General features: G+C 49.1%; 1 long non-coding RNA gene across 5 annotated transcripts; it reads left to right on the plus strand.

Annotated features, from left to right (window-relative positions):
• The first annotated feature begins 4,063 nt into the window (after window positions 1–4,063).
• Window positions 4,064–13,546, plus strand: LOC146893443 (uncharacterized). 5 transcript variants are annotated; one of them, XR_015003059.2, is made up of 8 exons: window positions 4,064–4,173; window positions 5,440–5,639; window positions 8,102–8,400; window positions 8,804–8,918; window positions 9,032–9,124; window positions 9,921–11,112; window positions 11,444–11,654; window positions 11,870–13,546. It is a non-coding gene; the product is annotated as an uncharacterized LOC146893443 (long non-coding RNA). The 5 variants fall into 5 exon arrangements; XR_015003055.2 differs by having other exon boundaries at window positions 4,065–4,173; window positions 5,440–8,400; window positions 9,921–10,310; window positions 10,400–11,112; XR_015003056.2 differs by having other exon boundaries at window positions 4,066–4,173; window positions 5,440–8,400; window positions 9,921–10,310; window positions 10,966–11,112.
• Window positions 13,547–21,869: the final 8,323 nt, after the last annotated feature.

Consider the following 21,869-nt stretch of genomic DNA (forward strand, 5'->3'; position numbering starts at 1 on the left):
CCAAGCTCTCAGTCCCCAGCTTGTGGTGCTACCTGAAGGCTGTGGAGCCTGCCTGGGCCTCTGGCTGGTTCTGGCCTTCCTTGCTGCTTCTTGACCCACCATGCTGTGGAAGCCGACATCTCATGTTCTCAGCATCACAGACAGAGCCCACCACAGACACTGTGGATTCTCCACCACCATGAGCTGGAAGAACCTTCTGTGAGTCGTTTCTGTCCGGTGTTTTGATTTTTATCACAGCAATGCAAAAGTTACTAATTCATTTGCTTGTTGGGGCATTACATGTTCATGCACGCATGCATGTGCATGCATCCACATGTGTGTACATGAGCATACACATATGTACTCACTATGATTGGGGGGGAGTTGTGATCTGTGTCTGTTGTCCCAATTCAATTATCCTTGCAATCACTTTCTCGCTATCAAATCTGAGTCTGGAAAATAAATTTCATTGCCCGTGTATAATTTCCTAGCCTGGAAACATCATCTGAATGATAATGAGGTCTTTGTTTGGTTAACCGAGTGTTCTCAGGCAGTGTGTGTTCAGGCACAATGCTGAAGGGAATCATCCGCCAGTCTGTCAGTGAGCCAAAGTCCTCCAGGGGCCGAGGATGTCCTGCTTAAGGAATTTTGGGCGCATAGGCCGCCCTTCTCTGTTCCTCCATGTGGCTGTGGGTAGCTGAAGTCAGTTTACATGTGATACCTTCCTCATGCAGCTCAGTTACCCATTTTATACAGTGTATAACACAAATTGGTATACCAGGCTTGCCTTTGGGCTACCAACCAGATCCTAAATCATGACACAGGGACTTGTTATTAGTTATGAATGTTCATCCTTATCTTAGCTCTTGCTTGAATCTGTTTCTCTTTATCTACGATTTGCTTCGGGACTTTTTTTTAACCTTTCTTTTATTCCGTATATCTTACTTTCCTGTTTCCTCTGTGTCTGCTTGGCTGATTGGCTGCTGCCCAGCTTCTGGCCCTGGGCATCTCCCTCTTTTTCTCCTGTTGTAATATTTTGTTTGTGTTCTGACAAAGTTTGCCTGGAGATCAGAGGGTGGAGCTAGCTGGTAGTTAACCATAGAGGTCTGGAGGTCTGAACAGACAGACAGGAAGTGATAAGGCTGGGTGGAGACAACATCTTGCCCCTTTTTGGTCTGAGGAGTTGGAGAGATCAGAGGTGACTGTGGCTGGTCCTTTACTTCTCTGGTCTTTCCACTTTTACCCTGATATCTGACTCCAGGTTTTTATTATTAGGACTAATTAGAATTGTGCTTCATTCTCCCTAGTTCTCTCTTGTTCCCTGAGCCTAGATTTCTCCTCCTACTTATTCTGTCTGCCCACCAGCCCCTCCAATCCCTCTACTGCTTAGCTATTGGTCGTTCAGCTTTTTATTAGACCGATCAGGTGTCTTAAGCAGGCAAGATGAAACAGCAGCACATCTTTACATAATTAAACAGATGCAGCATAAATAAATGTAACACACCTTTACGTAGTTAACGTAATAGTCCACAACAAATTGGGCCTCCAAGATGCCTGATAAGCAGGTGTCATTTCTTGTCTCTACTGAGGTTTGGATATAAGTCCTCAAATGTTTACTCCAACCAGTTTAATTTCCAGGCACAAGGGAACCTTTAAGGGGGTGAAGCCTACTGGAGGGTGTCTTTGGGGGTGTGTCCTTAGAGAAGACACCACACACACACACACACACACACACACACACACACACACACACACATCCCTCCTCTCCCCTTTCTTTACACCACCCCACCACCCACCCTGCACCAGGCGATCATTTCTGCTCTCCTGTGATCCTACCAGGATGTGCTCCTCACCACAGATTTGAAAGGAATGAGCACCAACTGGCCATGGTCTGAAACTCTAAAACCTTGACCCTGAGATAACCCTTTGAACCTTGTAAACTGTCTGTTCCAGGTATTTTTTTATGGTTGTCGTGGAAAGCTGGCTAATACTGCCTTCTAAAGGAGACTGGTGTTGGGACAACCCTTCATGCAGGGACAGAAATAAAACTCATCAAATTGAACCTTAGGTGGTTTTGCCCAAGAAAAAGCAGGCAGATTATGTGCTCAGCACAGGCCTGATGGGAAGGCAGGCTGATAATCTATCCCTTTTGTGCACGCAGTATGGTGTGGGCCCTTTTCAGCGGCAAAGCAAAGCCTGACCTTTGCGGAGGACTATAAAAAGACAGCCAACCGCACCTCTTCTTCCTCACAGTTACCCTCCACAAAGGAGGGAACCTGCGGGGCTTCTGTGTTCAAGAGTAAGGTGCACAAAGCAGATTGGCATTTTTCAAGCTAATGGCCGGAGCTGGGAGTGACAAAGTACTTAGGCTCCGGAAACCTTAAGCAGCCACGAACAAGCTCGACATTGTGATTGTTAGTAGCGGGCATCTGATTCCCACTAACCCTATAGTACAATCAGACCCTGGGAGGGCACAGAGAAGGGGCAAGGCCTTCAGGAGTGATCGTGAGAGAAGCTGGTACTGGAGAATGAAGAAACAGCGCTTGTCTGTGACAGAGTAAAACAGTTGCTCCAGTGAAAATGTTTGGAATTGCAACAGATCCAGACATTTCAGGAAAAGCACGTGTGTGAGAGCAAGTGAGTGTGCACTCAGCCTAGGTCACTGGGGACAGGGTGGACAGAGGCTCAAAACTAGTCAGGTGCCTTGAAATAATTCCCTCTGTTATAGTTAGGGTTTTTATTGCTGTGATGAAACATTATAGCCAAAAAGCAAGCTGGAGAGGAGGATTTATTGGGCTTATGCTTCTGCATCATAGTTCATCATCAAAGGAAGCCAGGATGAGAATTCAAGCAGGCCTGGGACCTGGAGGCAGGAGCTGATGCAGAGGCCATGGAGGGTGCTGTTTATTGACTTGCTCCTCATGACTTGGTTAGCCTGCTTTCTTAGGGATCCCAGAACCATCAGCCCAGTGATGTCACCACCCACAATGGACTGGGCCTTCCCCCATCAATTACTAAGAAAATGCTCTACAGGCTTGCCTATAGCCCAATCTTTTTGTTTGTTTTTGTCTTGTTTTGTTTTTTGAGACAGGGTTTTTTCTATTGTAACCTTGGCTGTCCTGGAACTCATTCTGTAGACCATGCTGGCCTTGAACTCACAGAGAATCACCTGTCTCTGCCTCCTGAGTGCTGGGATTAAAGGTGCGCATCACCACTGCTGGGCCTGTGGCCCATTCTTATGGAGGCATTTTCTTAATTGTGGTTCCCTCCCCTCAGATGATTTTAGCTTGTGTCAAGTTGACATATAAGTATCCAACACACCTAGAAATCACAGTTGTGGGGCCCCTCAGGATCCCATGTTGCTGACTGAGTTGTTCCCCAGGTTTGAACATATCACCTCATTTCTTGGTGGGAAGTTGGTTCCAGGGACACAGCGAAGGAAACTGGAAACCGTTATTAGTCACCTGTGAGCCTGCTTCCCTTTGCAGTAGCCAAGACCAGAGAGAATCAACTTAGACGATGTTTCTCTTGACTCACTTTCCACCTGTTCCGGGCCTGTGGCCATACATCACAGTGGGAGCTTGTGGCAGGTCAGAAGTGCTTACTTTGTGGCCATGAAGGAGGAGAGAGGAAGGGATGGTGGGGTAGGAGAGAGGAATGGGGGCATTCAGGCCATTTTATAGTCTTAAGTTGCTCTGTTGGGCCTTGATAGTTAATATTGATGGTTTACTCGGCAGACTGGAATCACCTAGAAGAGGAGCCAGTGAGGGTCTGTCTAGATTAGGCTGGTATAGTGGTAGATTATTTGTGAATTAATAAATAAAGCTTGCCTGACAATCAGAGGGTAAAGCAGCCATACTTGTCAGCCATACAGGCCAGGCAGTGGTGACACACTCCTTTAATCCCAGGACTCGGGAGACAGAGACAGACAGATCTCTGTGAGTTCAACTTCACCCTGGACTACACAAGATTGAATCTGTCTAAAAGAGAAAGAGAGCTCACACAAAGGTGAGCCCAGCACTTGGAATCATACACGTTTAATTACAGCACTAGGGAGGTGGAGATAGGAGCGATATGGCTGGGCGGAGAGAGAAGTAGGAAGGGAAGAGACAGGAACTCAGTGGAGTGTGGAGTCTGAAGTTTGTGGGGAGCATCGCAGGATCGCCCCTTTTGTTTGTCTGAGCCTTGGTAGAGGTAAGATCTCTCTAGTGCCCTGGTTGCTTTGCTTTTCTGATCTTCAGCTTGAACCCCAATAACTGTCTCTGGGTTTTTATTATTCATGCTACAGGTTGGCCCGAGGGTGTGTCTGTGGGGGAATTTCTGGACTGGGTAGGAAGACCCACATTATCCTTAGGTGACATCATGCCAAGGACTGTGGTCCCCCAGGAGGATACCATGTGACCTACTGCCTCTGCTATCTCAGGAAAGGCATTGACTTCCCCCTTGAGGACTGAACCCCAGTCTGAATAAACCCTTAGTTAAGTTGTTTCTGTCAGAGTCTCTTACTACAGCAAGAGAAAGGGGACCTAAGTCAAGACCCCGCCTCTTACAGGCTCTACCACCTGACAATAGACAGTAGATGACAGAGGGTGACAGGGAGGGGTCAGAAGACTCCAGCGCTGGTCATTCTCACTGTGAGGGGTCATCGCTCAGTGAATTCTAACAAGGGCTTCCCTGTGATCATTTCTCTCTCTCTCTCTCTCTCTCTCACTCTCTCTCTCACACACATTCTCCTCCGTTCTCTCTACCATGTGTTTGTGCTTAAGATAAATTACAAGGCCCTTTCCAGAGAGGAGGCGGTAATCCACCCTCAGTGGACCTGGTGACCTCCCGCTAGGCCCGCCTCTTAAAGTTCCACCACGTCCAGAGCAGCTGCGAATTACTCACACCGCTTGGTCCCTTGGGATCGCCAGATGCCCAACAAGTGAGAATTTGGTTTTGACACAAGAGAATTGAACTGCTATAGCCAACGAGAGAATGAGTGCCAGCAGCTTCCAAAGAGCATCTTAAGTGTGTCATTTCTCTATCAATATTACATTTAAAAAATATCTCCCAAATGCGCAGAGAAACTGAGAGAGCCACACTGTCAGTCCTGTGTGTGAGCCACCGGAAGCTCAGCGTCGTATCTCATGTAGCTCGTTTTGTCTTCCGTCTTCTGTCCTTCTTTCTCTGCACCCATTTACCCATCCTAGTCACTCTCTAACACTGCAGCCTGCATCCCTCTGCATCCCACTGTGTACCCATGGAAGTTAGAAGTGAAACCGATCCCTAACGGACCACACAAGACTGAAGCCGGCTGCTCAGTGGTTCTGATGCGTGAGTGACGCAGACCGTCCCATCCCCAGAGTGAGGCGATTTGAACTTGATACGGTTTTCTTTTTCCAAGGGCTGTCCTTGGAAATGTCCACAGTAAACGGAACCTTCCGAAATTTCCCTTCCTGTGTCTTATTTTTGCTCCAGATCATGAAAGATGCCACCAGACAGGAGACAGGGAAACTGGAAACAACAAACGTGAAGCAATGCGCAGTGTGATGAAAGCTTTAGTGTGGAAGACCTGGGTTCAAATTCCAGCTCTGTCGCTTCAGGCTGTAGGTCCTCGGCAGTGAACACAGCGTGCCCTTGCCTCGGTTTTCCCACCTGTAAAGCAGAGATGAAGACAGGTACTACTTTGTAAGTCTGCTCTGCATGGAAGGGCAGAACAAGCTACATCACGTGAAACTGCCAATGAAAGCGCTGGCTGCCGCTGAGGAAATGCTCCTGCCGGCTCATCTCACTCCCAGGGCCGCTAGCAGGCAGGGAAGAGGGGGTCTCGTATCTGACATGCTCACTTTGTAAACTTCGTGCCCAGTGGCTTTGAGGGCTCTGTGGTTTTGTGTCCCACCCCCTTCTGAGTTTCCTTGGCCCTGTTAGACTTCTGGTGAGAAATTTAATGGCTGTCAGGATTCTCACCATGACGTCACCAGACAATGTCAGTGGGAACTCGGTGTCCATAAAATGGTTCAAAGTCAAAGAGCTGGAGCTGATGAGTTGGGCTCTAATTGTGTGGAGCTTGTACTGCAGTTCTCATGGCCTGGATTCATACAGTACCACTTTATTGGTACCCGCTTACGTCACAGACTCATTAGCTCTCTCTTGGCTCTGCATCTTAGCCAGACCAAAGCTTTCCTTTTAACTGATGTTGGCTGCACAACTCACGGCAGTGGCCTCTAAGGTGCAGCTCAGGGAGAGAGCATTCTCTAGGGAAAGGCTGCTTATTGACCCAGACCTACTCTGCTGGACTTCTGAGACAGGGTTCATTCTTCCTCCTTCATTCCACTCCACCTACTGGCCAGTGGTTGAGGGCCTGTATGACAGACATGAGAGCTGGGCGAAGGAGCTCACATCTGGAATCTCAGCACCTGGAAGACCGAGCAGAAGGTCTGCAGAATACTGGGCTATCTCGGGCTACAGAGTGAGGAGATAAATGGATGGATGGATGGACAGACGGGTGATAGACAGAAGGTAGATAATACAAGAGGAAGGAAGAGAGGAGAGAGATTGATGGATTTGGTAGTGTACACCCATAATCCTAGCACTTAGAAGGTGGAGTCAGGAGGACAGGAAGTAGCCAGTCTAGGCTACATGAAATCCTATCAAAACAAAACAAAAAGACAGCCCCTTCTCTCAAACCCTATAACCCCGCACTCCAGAGGCTGAGGCAGAAGGATCAGAAGTTCGGAGGCTGACACCAGCTGGGCTACACAGCAAGATGGTCTTCAAAAAACGTGCTCTTAACTACATCAGCTAAAAGTCCACAAACCGAAACTTTAAAGCAGAGGTCTTACAACCTCCTTGTAAAGGCAAGCGTTTATCAGCAGCTGTGAGTCACAGTAAACAGGAACTAAGTGCATGGATTCTGTTGGCGCCCGGCTGGGGCACAGCCTGGGGTTGCCCTTCTGTGTTTGTTCTCATCATTTCTCATAGTGATAGCATGCATTTCAGCAGGATCCACAGCATCTAGGGCGATTACTGCACTTCCCAGCCTCCTTTGCTGTCCCCTGTGACCATGTGACTAATTCATGAAATCTCTCAAAGAATTTCCTGTTTCTCAACAGGCCCTAGAGGAAAGACCAGCCCTCCTCTAGTGTGGTTTTCTCTTTCTTCCATTCTTTTCTTGCTTCTCATGTGGTCTGGGAAGAGAGTACACACTGGTGTATGCACATGGAGGCTATCGGAGGACAGTGGGGGTCTTACCCAACCACTCCTACCTCATTCCCTTGAGACAGGGTCTCTCACTGAACCTGGTGGCCAGCAAGTCCCAGGGACCTCCTGTCTCCCCCCTACACAGTGGTGGGATCACGGGCCTGTATGGATACTGGGGAATCAACTCAGGCCTCATGTTTGTGTAGCAACTGCTCTTACCCACCGAACCACCTTCCCAGCTCCTAGGTTTGTTTCCTTCCTTTCTTTCTAAAGGATATTTTATATATTTGTCTATTTGTTTATTGTGTGTTTGTTGGGGGACGAGACTCATGTGTGCCACAGTGTAAGTGTAGAAGTCACAGGACAAGGTAGGGGGAATGGTTCTCTTCTTTTTCCTCCCTCAGCCATCTCGCTGGCCTTCTGGGTATGTTTTCTGATGGTTGTTGCAGTATTTGGATGTTACCATCCAGAGCCATGGTCTTGAACCAGGAGGAAAGCCAAACTGTGGATGAGAGAGCAGAGAGATGGAAGGAAGAAGATGCCACAGGAAAACCGTTTAAAGGACAAGCTGGGAGGCTAGTGCGCCTCTACCTGCAGTTAAGGAAATAATGCGTCCTTACTGTCTGTCAGTTTTCTGACATCTGCCCTGAAGACATCCTAGCCAGGCATGGTGGCACACGTGGCTCATGACACTAGCTCTCCAGTCTCATCTGCTCAACGTTCTCCCCACACTTCAGACAAACTAAAAGTCAAACCAGCTTCTTTGGGACGCTGCACTAGAGGGTGCCCCTCTCCATCCTAGCCGCAACCGGTTCTTCTAACGTCGACTCAGTGGGTCGAAGGAACTCTTGGACCCAGACTCAGCTCAGCGGTCCCTCCAGATCCATCGGGCCCCATTTGCACTCCTGGATCTTGACTACTTACTGTCCTTGTTTCTCAGGCAGGGCACCTCTAAGGACCGCTCACTCCACTCTGACGCACAGTTGGAAAGACACCCTCACCGCTCACTCCACTCTGACGCACAGTTGGAAAGACACCCTCTCCTGTCCCAAACCAAACACTTCCTTCACCAGGTGCCAATCAACGGTCCAGAGTCGCCGGGTGCATTCTGTTGGGACTGTCTGTCCAGGGTCGGGAAGGAACTGAGCTAGCTCCAGGCAGCCTCTGTGGACAGCAGGGGACCGGCTCAGTTTGCTGCAAAGGTTTCTCGGGGCTCACTTTCCAAGGAAACATTTGCAGGTGAGTGTAGCTTGTGGTCTGCTTCCAAGGGAACTGGAAAGGCCTTTTCATCCCATGCCCTGCCCCTCCCCCGCCATGCCCCTCCTCCTTCCCAAATCTGCGCTCCCGGGAAGAGACTCATTCTATGACCTCAGGCCCCCGTAGGGAATTCAATGGATCCTGGGAACAGAGGCGACAGCTGTTCTTTCAGCCTTAAGTCCCAGAAGCTGGGGGCCTCACAGCAGCTCTGTTCCCTCCTGTCAGCTGGCCAGCTAGGACCCGCCATTTTCAGTCTTCCCTTCCCTAGAGGGCTAGTTCTTCCTTCCTCCTGACTCACGTGGTTTCTGCGCCTGGAAGGCTTTTGCCTGTTTCAGAGCGTCTGATGTTTAAAACGTCTGTTTATTTCTCAATCCTGCTTCCCCAGGGCTCTGCTGTCCTGTTGCTCAGACGCATTAAGAGAGAAGACTGGGTTGAGCCAAATGGGTTGGTTTGAATGAAAATGACTCCCGAAGATGTATAGGGAGTGGCACTTTTAGAAGGTGGGTCTTGTTGGAGTAGGTGTGGCCTCATTGGGTGTGGGCTTTGAAGTTTCAGAAGTTCACCTTAGTCCCTGCGTCCCGTCTCTCTTTCTTTCTGCTGTCTGCTGATCCAGGTGTAGAACTTGCAGCTTTCTCTCCAGCTCCATGTCTGCTTGCATGTTGTCATGCTTCCCACCGTGATGAAAATGGACTGACCCTCTGAACCTGTAAGCCAGCCCCAATTAAATGTTCTCCTTTATAAGAGTTGCCCTGTTCATGGCATCTCTTCACAGCAATAAAACCCTAACTAAAACAAGTTACTTGGGTGTTCATCCGTTTATGGATCATGGTTGGTAGTGTCATGTGTCAGGTCCTGTTATCACTGGCTTCTCTGGGCCAGGTCTGTGAATTTTGAACAACCTGAATTAACTCACCATCCCTGGGACAGCCATACAGTATGGCACCAACTGTCTCTTCCCTCTGCAGGGACAGAGTGGGGTGGTGTGTGTGTGTGTGTGTGTGTGTGTGTGTGTGTGTGTGTTGTTTTTGGTGTGGTGTATGATTTGAGACAGGGTCTCACATATTCCAGGCTAACCTTGAACTCTATGTAACTAAGGATAACCTTGAAATTTTGATCCTCCTGCTCAGTTCCTGAGTGGTGGGATTGTAGATGTGCACCACCAGGCCTCGTTTATGTGGTGCTAGGGATCGAACCCAGGGCCTCCGGTGAGCTAGACAAGCATTCCACTAACTGAGTCACATCCCCAGCTCTGCAGATAACTTTAAAAACAAACAACCAGTTGTCACTAATCACATACAGTCTGAGAGTCACGGGAAAGTGTATAGGAAAAGATGCCGAGTGAAGGTTCCAGAAGGCTCCAAATCCGCACAGCAGAGTACCAAGGGAACTGTCGGCCCAGGTCCCACCAGGGAGCTGCTTACAGAGTCGGGACTGCTGCAGGTGGGGGCTTCAGAAAGACTCTGTCTTTGAAGTCTGCAACAACAGCGTTGGTGTTCCCACAGCCCAGAATGTGGGCCTGGAGGAATGGCTGGAATGAATGGCTGCTGGACAGATGGACAGAGCCTCAGCGTCCACTTAAAAACCGCAGAGTCCCACACAACAGCGCCACCATCCTCTTCCTCAGATGTCACGTGCTCCCTGACGCGTGTTTGTTTCCCTCCCCTGGGCTGGCCTCTGAGTTTTGCTGCTCAAAGTCCTGTGAATTCATTCAATAAGGCCCTCAAGTACCTAGTGTGGCAGAAGCTGTAGGAGTACTGAGAAGAAAGCAGCAGAGATTCTGCTTTCCAGATCCTCATCCTGTACGTAGTGAGGCAGATGGACCAAAACCTGCCTTCCCAGGATGCTCCTTTGCTGACTTCTCAAACAACGTGCCAGGCAATAGAGACCAGAGGGTAAGAACCTTGCTGGGGAATCAGGCGTGCCTGATGTGTGGCCTGGGACAAATCTGTTACCCTCTCTCAGTTTCACTTGCCCTAAACAGGAAATGGCACCAGCCTCACTGCAGGCTCAGACAGTTCAGGAGATGACGATCAGCAGGGGCCAGGAGGCACCTGGCACAGATCCGCAGACCTGTCCATCAAGCTGACCGCCTGTCGCTGCGCCTGGCCCTCCTGTCACTTCTTCCTCTTCCCCCTTTCTGCTGTCAGGGGATAGAGGGAGGTGTGCATAGCCTTACTGGGCTGCTAAGATCCGGGTGGGCCCTTTATCACATATTAAACATTAACGGAGATTTTTTTTTTTCAAAAAAAACTTTGCTTACTTCACTTATTTTTTAATTTTCATTTTATTTATTCTTTGTGTCTTTTACATCATGTCTCCTGATCTCATCCACCTCCCCCCCCCCCAAAAAAAAAGAAAAACAGAACAAAATTTAAGAGAAGAAGGTGGGGGGGGGGCGGGGAGGAAGAAATGGAGAATCCCATAAGGGAAGCTGCGGTGTGACACAGTGAGCCACACAGTAAACCCCTTTGCCCATACATTTTTACATGTAGGCGTTCATTGCAAAGACTCATTGGTCTGATTCGAGGTTCCTGGTCTCTGTTACAGCGCTGATCACTGGGCCCTCCCTGGGACTCTTCCTGGACATCCCCTTGCTGCCCTGTATGGTAGAGACTCTGCAGCCCGGTCCCCACAGGACTGCCCCACCTGACTCCCACCTCACGCTCTAGGAGTACAGATGGGGTGGGTGTTGGGGTGAGTCAACACACAGCCTTAGTTCTGGGCCTGGGTAGTTGCAGGGTTGGTCAGCCTGCCAGCTCTCCCCTGTCCCACCAGGATGAGCTTTCCTGCATTGCCCTGGCTAGTTCACCCCCTGCAGTGATGAGCAAGGGGTGGGGGCATTGTTCCCACTTTCACGTTCTCTGGGTCGGTTCTCCCACACCTGCTCCTTCAGGACCAACTCTAGCGGAGACTTTTCTAATGAAAAGATTATCTGGAGTCTAAGGAATTGGTTCTTTTCTGGAGTCACCTACGCTGGGTAGATCTTTCTATTCTGTAACCTCAGGATGCCTCATTTTCTTTTAAGTTCCATGCTGCCCAGCACACTTAACCCATAGTGGTGTGGAAGATGTGGGCAGTGAAGGAAACAATGGATGAACTTGTATGTGGTACACACCAATGGCGGAGGCTCCAAGCTCCAAGCCCTGAGGTTCCAGATCCAAAAATGCTCTGAAGAAACAGGTGCCAAGAACTGCGGCAGCAACCCAGCAACACTCAGCACAACTGGCTGAGTACAGGTGGCCTATGCATTCCTTACTTGCCTCATTGTGACCAGATACCCCCCAAAAGCAACTTAAAGGAGGAAGAGTTGGTTTGGGCTCCACGATAGGAAGGCACGGTGGTGGCAGGAGGCTGCTTGTCCTCGTGTGGGTGGATCGGGTAGCGACAGCGGTGATTGCTGGCTCTGGGTTGGCTTCCTTCCCCATGTTTGTTTGTTTGTTTTCTTCTTCAGTCTAGGACACCAGCCCACAGGATGGTGCTGCCCACATTCAGGGTGGGTCTTCCCTCTTCGGCTGAACCGCTCTAGAAACGGCCTCACAGACGGACCTAGAGCTGCAGCTCCTTGGTGATGATAAGTGCAGACAAGTTGACAGTGAAGACTGGCCCTCACATTCCTAAAAAAGACACGCCCACCCCTGAGTATTACCTTATTTGGAAAAAGGATATAATTTTTGCAGATATAATTAAAGATCTTTGAATGAAAAACTCTTAATCATCTCTTGATGAAGTCCAGGGGATTACCCATGTAGACACAAAATAAAAATCTGAGTCCTTATAAGAAACAGGAAAAGGAGCAGGGTGGTGGTGGTGCACATCTTTAATCACAGCACGCAGGAGGCAGAAGTAGACGGATTTCTGTGAGCTTGAGGCCAACCTGGTCGAAGAGACTTGGAGAGTGAGTTCCAGGACAGCCAGGGCTGCAGAGGAACCCTGTCTTGAAAGTAAAGCAAAGCAAAGAAACAGGAAAGGAGACAGAGTCCCAGAGGAGAGGTCTGTGTGTGGACATAGGCAGGGGCTGGAGTTTTACAACCACAAACCTGGAGTACCTGGAGCGTCAGGAGGTAGAAGAGACAGGAAGGATGCTCTCCTTGGAATTGAGCCCAGCCCTACTGACACCTCGATTTCCAAATTCTGTTCCACAGAACTGGAAGTACAGACATTCATTGTGTACTTGTTGCTGTGACAGTGCACAACAAGCCACTTAAGGGACCTTGGTGAGTGTGACGCCCTCCATATTCTCAGGCTTCAGAACACTTGGTCCCCTTTTTGGTGACACTTTTTGGTAGGTCTAGGAGGTGTGTGGCCTTGCTGGGGGAAGTATGTCACTGGGAGTAGACTCTGAGGTTTCAAAAGCTTTGTTCGATTTCCAGTGCGCTCTCTCTCTCTCTCTCTCTCTCTCTCTCTCTCTCTCTCTCTCTGCCTCTTGGTTTGAGACATGAGCCCTCCAGCTGTCCCTGCTGCCGTATCTGCCTGTGAGGTCCCTGTAAGCGTCACAGCTGGGAGGGAACCATCTACTCCGTCCACACGGAGTGAGAAGGAAAGCCAAGTCAGTTCAGGATGATTTAGTTAGCTGGGTGCGGGTTCAAACTTCAGGAGTTTGACACCAAGCCAGTTTATTTCAGACACATTTAAGTCCAGTAGAGTTTTGAAAAAAAAGTTTCCTAGTAACAACCATCCCAATCCCACGTGCTGTGCACAATAAAGCTGAAGGCGTGACTACATTGAAACTCTTTTGCAAAAGTGACCTCTACAATGAAGATGGGTTTTATAGCTTAAGGGCTAGGATCTGGAGAAAGTGTAAAGGTCAGTAGACTGTAAAGTACAGGTGACCTCTCACCTAAGGATCGGTTCTATTGCCTGAGAAACCAGGAGAAAGATAAAGGTCTAGGGAGGGAGAATCTGGGATAAACATTCTGGGGGATCTGGGTGGGGCCTGATTCAACAGACAGCAAAGGTCACCAAGTCTTAAGGTCACCTACTCCTAGCCTTCTGGGTGGAAAGGTCACCTACTCCTAGCCTTCTGCCTGACTAACATTCCTGGTTTCTCCAGTGCTAATCTGTGAGCACTCCACACCTGCCTTCCATGCCTCTCTGCCATGTTGGTGATGGACTCAGGTGCCACAATTCCTAATAAACCCTTCCTTCCATAAGTTGTCTTTGTCGTGGTTCTTTGTCACAGCCGGAGAACAGTAACCAGTACAGGAAGGAAGAACTTATTTTGGCTTGTGGCTTAGAGTCTGCCGGCGGCCTAGTCTAGCATGGTAGAGAAGGCATGGGGGATGGGAATAGACCTGTTCACATCCAGGTGGATCAGGAAGCAGAGAGCTCTGGTGGGGTGGGGACAGGGCGTAACCCTCAGAGGCACCCTCACCCCCACCCTGTGACTGACTTCTTGCAGTCTTGCCTCCCATGCCAGGGTCCCATGGCCTCCGCAGCTGGAGACCAAGCGATCAAACCTTATCCTGTGTGGCCATTTCACACTCAAACCACAGCACTGAGAGACGAGACCTGTGTGGTTTTAAGTCATGCGGTGTGTCGTGATTTCACAGCAGACACGGGAGACTGAAACACTCAGCAAATACCGTCCAGAGCGGCGTGCTTTGTTCGAGAATGAACTCCGGTGGTCCTATGGATGATGATACCCTTAGTGTGTGCAAGTATAGTCTGTGATGTTCTCGAAACAACCAGATTGCTAAGCAAAGCTTCTCGCAGAATGTAACCTGCCATTAAGCAAATGCCTGACCATATTCATCAGAGATTACCATGTCTTGGACACTGTTCTGGGAGCCAGGGCTACATTAGTGAACAGACATAGGTCTGAGTCTGTAGCTCCCTTCAGAAGGACAAAGATGACACACATTCCTCATCCCGTGCAGCCACGGCATGTGGTGTGGGTAGAGGTCAGAGAACAGCATCAGACACCAGCTCTCTCCTTCCGCTGGAGGAGAACTGAATTGAGATGCACACCGCCACCCCTGTGTTTTCAAGGGTTTATGGAGATTTGAACTCTGATCTTCACAATTTTGAAGCAAGTTAAAATTGTTAAATTCTCCCTATTCCCAGATGGAAATTTTAAACAACATTTTCAACACACAGTTTGTTGACTCCAAGGAGGTAGAGAGCCAACTGTTTCATAGTTGATGAGCGATGTTTGGGAGAAAAAGTGGGAACAAAGAATGGTGGGACTGCTGTCCTAGGGTCGCACGGGCAGGTTTAAGGGAGAAGTCCCTGATAGGAGGATTTTGAGTAAAGATGTGAACAAAGTGAGGGAGTGAGCTGTGAGTCACTTGTCAGGGGACAGGACCTTGACCAAAGGGATTGGCAAGCGTAAAGGAGGGAACAGTTAGGATGGCTTGCTTCTTGTCACTGAGACACAAGTTAGAATCATCTAGGAAGAGGAAACCTTAACTGAGGGGTTGCCTCTGAGGTCATTTGAATAACTGTGATCCCCACTGGCTCTATATTTAAATGTTTAGTCACCAGGGAGTGGAACTTTTTGAAAGAATTAGGAGGATTAGGAGGTGTGGCCTTGTTGGAGGAAGTGTCACCTGGGAAGGACTAGGAGGTCTCAAAAACCCATGCCAAGCCCAGTGAATCTTTCTTTTTGCTGCCTGGGGATCAGGATGTAGCTCAGCCACTTCTCCAGCACCATGTTTGCCTGTATGCACCATGCTCCCCTCCTGGAGGATAATGATCTAACATCTATGTATGCACCATGCTCCCCTCCTGGAGGACAATGATCTAACATCTGAAGCTGTAAGCCGGCCCCCAGTTAAATGCTTCCTTTCTGTCAGGATTGCCTTGGCCATGGCATCGTGACTAAGAAAGCCTCCACCAGATTGGCCTATGGGGGCATTTTATTGACTAATGAGTGATGTGGGGGGCTCCAGTTTACTGGGCGTGGTGCCACCCCTGGGCAGGTGATCCTGGGCTGTTTAAGAAAACATGGCAAGCAAGCTGTGGAGAGCAAGGCAGCAGGCAGCATCCCCCATGGTCCTTGCTTCAGTTCCTGCCTCCGTGTTCCTTGAGTTCGCTCAGTGATGGAGTGTGGCCTAGAAATTGTTCTTGATCAGTGTTTTATCACAGCAACATTAAAAAATAACTAAAGTAAACAGTAAAGGGAACAGCAAGCCTAAAGACGGGAATGTGACTAGAGGAACGAAGGGCAGGGAGTGTGGAGAAGAGAGGAGGGGGCACAGAGAGGACCCTAAATGACGGGCGCCACTTTCATAGGGTCTCAGAGACTCTGGGGACCAGGTTTGGGGATTTTATTCTAAACACAGAAAGCGTGACAAGTTCCTGTTGTGGACTATTCCTTTACACGGTGTGGAGACAGGTCACTTTGGCTGGTTAATAAAGAGCTGAATGGCCATTAGCTAGACCGGGAGAGTTTAGTGGAACTTCTGGGGACAGAGCACTCTGGGAAGAAGAAAAGGTGGAGTCACCAGCAGACACAGTGAGAGGAAGACATGCAGGAGGAGAGGTAAAAGCCACAAGGCACATGGCAACGCATAGATGAATAGAAATGGGTTAATTTGTTATAAGAGCTTAATTTCATAATAGTAAGTCTCCATGCGATTTTCTGTGAGCTGGCAGCCCAAAGGAAAAGCCTGCTCCCGTTTCAGAACAGAGGCCCGTGTGGTTTGATCAGGGTGTAGAAAAGCCACTCCGGATGCTGAGTCGGGAGTCTGGGGGTCAGGAATAGAGGATGGAGGACCAGGTAGGGTGCGGCAGGGACAAGGCAGGCAAGTGAGGCAGACGGATTCGATTACAGTGGCGGGATAGGGCTTTACCTGAGGCTGAGACACAAGGCTTAGAAATGTCAGTTGTTGCCAGGTGGTGGTGGCACATGCCTTTAATCCAGCACTCAGGAGGCAGAGGCAGGTGGAGCTCTGTGAGTTCAAGGCCAACCTGGTCTACAAGACCAGAACAGGCTCCAAAGCTACAGAAAAACCCTGTCTTGAAAAACCAAAAAAAAAAAAAGTCAGTTAGTTGTTGATCTCAACACCCAGTACTGTGCCGTAACTGCACCCCGACTACCCAGCACCCTGATTCTTTTTACTGTCCTTGTCATTTTGCTTTGAACAAAATAGAAGTTTATTCTTAGTCCTAATTTTGAGTACATAGTCCACTCAGACCTGCCGGTTCAACAGACCAGGGATCTATATGCCTTCACTGTTGGAATATAAAATGTCCTCTGACGGTTCATATGTCAAGGTTCCAAGTTGGTCTCACTATTCTAGAAGGTTAGTGGCCCTAGGTGGAAGGAAGTAGGCCCCTGGGGTTTGATTTTGAAGGGGATACCTGATTTCTACTTCCCATCCTGCACACCATGAGATGAAACAGCCCCCCCCCCTGCCACCTGCCACCATGATGTTCCAAACTCCTCCCATTTCTCTGTGGCCCATGCATGGAGCCCAGTGACCACTGAACCCTTGAAGCTGTGGTCAGAGAGAAGGAGCGAGCCCAAATGGTGTTGTGATGGTGTACACTTTCAGTTCCAGCACTGGAGAGGCAGAGGCAGGTGGATCTCTGTGAGTTTGAGGCCAGCCTGGTCTACAAGAGCTAGATCCCAGGAAAGACTCCAAAGCTACAGAGAAACTCTGCCTTGAAAAAAGAAGGCAGGGGGAGGAATTCTTTCCAGTACTGGGAAAAATGTTGTGTAAAAATCCCTAATGCTTTGTCCCCAAGGTCAAGGGCAGCAAAGCTTCATGTGCTCACCAAGATGAGATTATTTTTCTTTTTGGCATCAAGTAACTAATTGGTTTTTCGAAAGGGCCTTGCTCTGTAGCCTTTGAAATAAAGTCTTGCTCAAGTCTATGGACTTGAAGTCATGATTCCCCCTGCCTAAGCCTCCTGAGTGCTAGGATTATAGGTGTCTTTTATTATGCCTGGTTTATGGTCTTAAGTAGTTGAGGGAAAAATTCAACATATCGCTGTGTAATAATCCCCTTGTACACTGTAAAGATTTGTTACTCGAATTGTTTTAATAAAACACTGACTGGCCAGTAGACAGGCAGGAAGTATAGGCAGGATGATGGGAAGGAGAAGGGCAGAGTCGGAAGTCACCAGTAGACACAGAGGGATCAGAAGACAAAGGTGTCAAGCTAATAAAGATACTACCATGTGGCAGAGTGTAAATAAGGAATATGGGTTAATTTAAAATGAAAGAGTTAGCTAGTAAGAAGCCTGAGCTATCAGTCAAGCATTTATAAGTAATATTAAGCCTCTGAGTCAATTATTTGGGAAGTGGCTACCAGGTATTTCAGAATAGATGGGCAGGAGAGAAATATCCACTTACAGTGTATATTTCAGGACATGAGACTGCTTAGAAATTCAGGCTCCAGCATCTATAAATAAGCAGTAAAGTCAATTCCATCCCCTCACTGACCTGCTTTCTGAAGCTGCTACAACGATCTGGGGTCAGGGATCCCCCAAACATGGATGTTGTGCAAGTTCTAATTGTTCTTAATAAAAACCCAGAGTCAGGTATTAGGGGGCAAAAGCTGAGAGATCAGAGAAACAGTGCAGCCAGCCACTAGAGACACCTTGTACCTCTATCAAATCCTCAGACAAAATGGGTGATCCTGTCCTCAGGCTGCCTTCTCTGACTGATTGCTTCAGACTGCACCTCAGACTGCATCTCAGACTGCATCTGCAAGCTGCATCTGCAAGCTGCATCCGCAGACTGCATCCTCAGACTGCATCCTCAGACTGCACCTCAGACTACATCTGCAGGCTGCATTCTCAGACAGCATCCGCAGACTGCACCTCAGACAGCATCCGCAAACAGCATCCGCAGACAGCATCCGCAGACTGCACCTCAGACTGCATCCGCAGACAGCATCCGCAGACTGCACCTCAGACTGCACCTCAGACTGCATCCTCAGACAGCATCCGCAGACAGCATCCGCAGACAGCATCCGCAGACTGCACCCGCAGACTGCATCCGCAGACAGCATCCGCAGACTGCACCTCAGACTGCACCTCAGACTGCATCCGCAGACAGCATCCGCAGACTGCATCCGCAGACAGCATCCGCAGACAGCATCCGCAGACTGCATCCGCAGACAGCATCCGCAGACTGCACCTCAGACTGCACCTCAGACTGCATCCGCAGACTGCACCTCAGACTGCACCTCAGACTGCATCCGCAGACAGCATCCGCAGACTGCATCCGCAGACAGCATCCGCAGACAGCATCCGCAGACTGCACCCGCAGACAGCATCCGCAGACTGCATCCGTAGACAGCATCCGCAGACTGCATCCGCAGACAGCATCCGCAGACTGCACCTCAGACTGCACCTCAGACAGCATCCGCAGACTGCACCTCAGACTGCACCTCAGACTGCACCTCAGGCTGCACTGAGCTCTTGTCTTCTCCCACCTTTTATTCCTCTCTCCTCCCAGCCATAATCCTTCCTATCTCTACCTCCCTAGTGCTGGGATTAAAGGTGTGAGCCCCCACCACCTGACCTCTAGTGGTTTAGCTCTGCACTCTGATCTTCAGGCAATCTTTATCTGTTAAAACACAAACAAATGTCGCTATACATGGACACATTCTGACTCTGATACATGCATCAGACTTCAGAGGTAAACAATATGAGAAGACATCATCCTAGACTAGGGTGGGCCTTAAAACTGATTGACATCTTTCCCCTTCACTCATGGTCCTAGTTATTGAACCTAAGCCCTCACACATACTAGGCGAATGCTCTACCGCTGAGTTACCTACTTTCCAAGTCCATTCTGCAGTTTTCACATTTTTGTCGCAAGTTCTCCCTAAATTGTCCATGCTGGCCTTGAACCCACTGTAGCCCAGGTAGGCCTCGGACTTGGGATCCTCTTGCTTTCATCACCCAAGTAGCGGGGGTGACAGGACTGCGCCACCACATCTGGAGTGACTGATTTTGTTGTTTTTTTGTTTTTTGAGATGAGGTCTCACTCCAGCTCAGGCAGGTCTGGTATTTACTATGTAGGCCAGTCTGGTTTCAAACTCAGAATCCTCTTGCCTTAGCTTCCCAAGTGCTGAAATTACAGATGTGAGCCACCATGCCCAGCTCACAACTGACATTTCAAAAACAAGAGAGAGAGATTTGGAGACCGAGATGCCAGAAAACCCGCAGGGAAGAGAAGAAAGAGGTTGCAATGCTATGGGTGCAGGCTAAGGAATGCTAAGAACTTCCAGGAGAAACCAGGACTGGCTTGATTCTGGGCCTTTAGGAGAAGGAAGAGTCTGTCAGTCACGTAGCTTTGCTATACAAGCCTCTAGAACTGTGAAGAAATTTTGTGGTATTTTCTGGTATTTTGAGACAGGAGTTCACTATGTAGCCCAGGCTGGCCCTAAGCTTATGATCCTCCTATCTCAACTTTCTGAGTATCAGGATTACAGGCAGGTGTCCCCAGGCCTGGTCATTTCATGTTTCAGCCACTCTTTAGTACAGCTTTGTTCTGGTGGCCCCGGGGAGGGAACAGAGCTTCGCTGGGGCTGCTGAGCAGACCTGAGCAGTTGTGGAAGTCAGCCTCATGATCTGAAACTACCCACAGGGTGGGTCCTCACAAAAGTGTTTGCCGACCTTTGTTCTACAGGATTGCCATTATGTGGGTGGTAGTAGATGGGGTGCCACCGTATCTAGTGGGGGGAATTAACCACATAGTAGCTGTCACAACCCTCCCTACCCTAGAGATGCAGTGAGCAGAGCAAAGCAAGGTTAAGACATAAACAGGGCGGCCTCTGCTCTGCCCCACCCCTCCTCCTTCAGCATTGTGACTTTCTCTGGGGGAACACCCCTGCCACAGTGACCCTGTGTCCTGTTTCCAGGGCTGGGTACCCAGTGTGTTAGTCAGCTTGGACTGACTGCAAATGTCACAGGTGGAGTGACTTTAACAATGGGACTTTATCTGCGCCTGAGGCTGGAGGCTGGGAGGTGAAGGATGGAATTCTGCCAGGCTTTGGCTTCTGGGGCGGGGGAGCTCTCTCCCCAACTTGAAAATGGACACCTCTCCCTGGGTCCTCATGATCTTTCCTTGGTGAATGTGCACAGCCAGGCATCCATGTCTCCTCACAAGGCCACAGATCCTATCAGATGGGGGCCCTGTCGTTACCTCATTTAACCTTAGTGGACTCCCCAAAGGCCTTTCTTCAAATTCAGTCATCTTGGAGGCTGGGCTTCCACGCAGAATCTGGAGGTGGGAGCACAGGCCCGGAGAAGGCAAACAGTGCCTTTTCTTACCTGGTCACTTCTCACACGGGGCCTGACACTATCCTGAGGATAGCACTGATTACAACTGTTGGGAAAGCAAGACTCTCTTTCCCTCTGAACCCAGAAGAAACGTGAGGCTAGGCTAGCCATGGGACATAGAGGTGACCTGTCAAAGCACAGCCCATTTAGGAGAAATCAGAGTTAATACGCAGAAGGAAAGCAGACGCATGTGGAGTTATGAGACCTGGGGTCACCTGAACCTGAAGCAGGTTCACCATGGACTCATGCACTGACACTACAGTGTGTTTTTTCTTAAAAGGAGCCCAGCTGTATTTCTATTCCTCTCAACTTGTTAGCTAGTCTACAACCTCTTATCTAATATTCATTCTGTGGACAGTCAGCCTCTCTCCATCACCATCATTACCCAATGATGTCCATTCCCCATGGACAAAGTGGCTCTGGTGGGAGAGAGGCAGGTTAGGCACGAGCTCCGCAACTTCCACTCACCAAAACTTGACCCCACTGCAGCTGCTGCTGAGTTCCCGATCTGCCGATCACAGAGACCACCATTGAGCCCCAGATATGGTACCGTTCCCTAGGAATGAAGGTATGGGTCATTCCTCCAGGAAAAGAGCCAAGATCTGCCGAGGTGGTACTTGCTGAGGGTGGAGGAAATACGGAACGGGTAGCAGAGAGAGAAGTAGTTATAAATACCAGCCAAGACCACGAGACCAGCTGCAGACAGGAGGATTATAATTGACATGAGTGTTTCTGTTGTACCTTTGTTAGGAATGTCTGTGCACGGGAACAAATACATTAAGCACTCACTTTCTTTTATTTCTCTGTCTTATAATATAGGATGAGATAATATCAATGATTATTATCATGTTTAGGTCATGAGACACTAAAAGACTCAAGGGAGATTGCCACCTACTCTAAAATATATACTGCATTAGCGATTGTATGTGACTAGTTATGTCATGTTTGGCAAAACTATGACCTAGTTATTGTTTTCATTTGAAAATTACGCATGGCATAAAGATGCGACTGAGGAGCAGGCTGTCAAGGGGTGGGGGTGTGATGGCAAATCTTGGTTGTCATCTTGCCTACGTCCAGCACCAACTAAAACCCAAGCAGCTGGGCACTTCTGCGAGGGATTTTCTTCGCTGGATCATTTGAAGTGGGACTATCCACCCTAAGTCTGGGCCTCCGATTCTGGTGTCATCCCAAACAAAAGAACAGGGAAG

This window comes from Myodes glareolus, chromosome 7 (genome assembly GCF_982192425.1).
Source record: "Myodes glareolus chromosome 7, mMyoGla1.1, whole genome shotgun sequence".
Lineage (NCBI taxonomy): Eukaryota > Metazoa > Chordata > Mammalia > Rodentia > Cricetidae > Myodes > Myodes glareolus.